Below are 1,508 nucleotides of genomic sequence, written 5' to 3' on the forward strand. Positions count from 1 at the left end.
TTAAATCCCTAAAAATACAATTAAATTCTTAAAAAAATTAGATTTATTGTTATTATTATAAAAAATAAGTTTTATTTCTAATTTGTTAAAAAATTAAAAAATAACTGATTCATTAATACGTTTAATTAATAATAATACAACACATAAGCATTTTGATCTGTCTTTAATTTTGTCGCACTTTTCAAGAATTTTTTTTATCAACAACCACACTAAGTGCATAGAAAAATTACACAAATATGCAAATTGATTAAAAGAGTACCAGAAAATAAACACCATACGTAAACTATGGCCTTTTTTTAATCATTGTACCACTGTTTTACAAATAATTTATTAAATTATTATCCTTTTAAAATATATTATCTGCAGTGACAATTTGATAAATAATTCGGAAAATAATGACAGAATGATAAAAAAAAATCCCATAAACTATAGCATAACTCAGAAAATATCTAATTCTAGTGTGATAGATTGAGAATGAATTATGTGTATCTTTTCCCGGTTGATGATGCAAGTTTCAGTAAATTTTAGTTTAGAGAAAGAATAATATGGGAAAAAAAGAATCTCTTCGCTCTCTGCCTTCTTTTAAATTAAGAAATTTTGATATTTTAAGTTTTGGAGAAAAAGACAAATTAAACTATGACTCTCTCACGATGAAATTTTCTCGCTCCAACCAAGTGGGAGAAGGTTTTCTTAATGGGAAATTTAGAAAAACGAAGAAAGACAGAGGATCGATATCTCCTACTCTCCACTTTCAGAATTAAAATCTCCTATATGATTTCTATACTTCATGAATGCCCAAATTTGACAAATAAAACAAACACTATTAATTCTATTTGAGAGTTTTGGAAAGTCCTGTACCTTGTTTAGTCTTGCTTTGTCTTTGGTAAGTGTAAGCCTGTAAACAAAGGCTTTTGAGAGATTAATGTAATTTAGAAGGCCACTAAGGTTCTTATTTATAGAGAATTTTATGCATAGAGGTGGACAGGTGGTTGGTCCTCTTGATTTTCCATATTCCATATTCTATATCCTATCACAGTACGTGGTGGGATTTCTCATGTGCTCAAGAATTTTTTGTAATGTGATTTTCAATTAGAATAATTCTCCACATACAAGCTGTTTTTGCCTGATTGTGGCCGAACTATAATTCATTTCCGTGAGATGGTTGGCCGACTTTCTTGATAAACCACGATGTACCTTAGCCACCAAGTGAAATAAGGGGGAGCACCTGCAAAAAGTATTCTGACACTCAAGTTAATTAACGAAAATTATTAGAAGAAAGCTTTTAGCTTAGAACGATGATCTACCTTTCCCAACTCTAATTGCTTCCTTTTATAACTAGGAGATGATAACGACCATTTTTTCTGAATTGATTATTTTTTATGTAACCGAACAAAGGTCATTTATTGTCATAAAGTCGGCAGAGCTAATGCATCGATTATAAGGAGATCTGCCAAGTTATAACTCGTAACTGATGTGTAACGGTCATATCACAGCCCTCAAACTTAGCC

At 30.4% G+C, this 1,508-nt stretch overlaps 1 protein-coding gene across 1 annotated transcript in view; it reads right to left on the reverse strand.

Moving 5' to 3' along the window:
- The window catches only part of LOC107616644, a 2,926-nt gene extending 1,971 nt beyond the window's left edge, over window positions 1-955 (reverse strand). The window contains exon 1 of the mRNA XM_016318598.2: window positions 859-955. The gene's annotated coding sequence lies outside the window, so the exon portion shown is untranslated. The remainder of the gene's footprint in view (window positions 1-858) is intronic.

Source organism: Arachis ipaensis, chromosome B09 (genome assembly GCF_000816755.2).
Source record: "Arachis ipaensis cultivar K30076 chromosome B09, Araip1.1, whole genome shotgun sequence".
Lineage (NCBI taxonomy): Eukaryota > Viridiplantae > Streptophyta > Magnoliopsida > Fabales > Fabaceae > Arachis > Arachis ipaensis.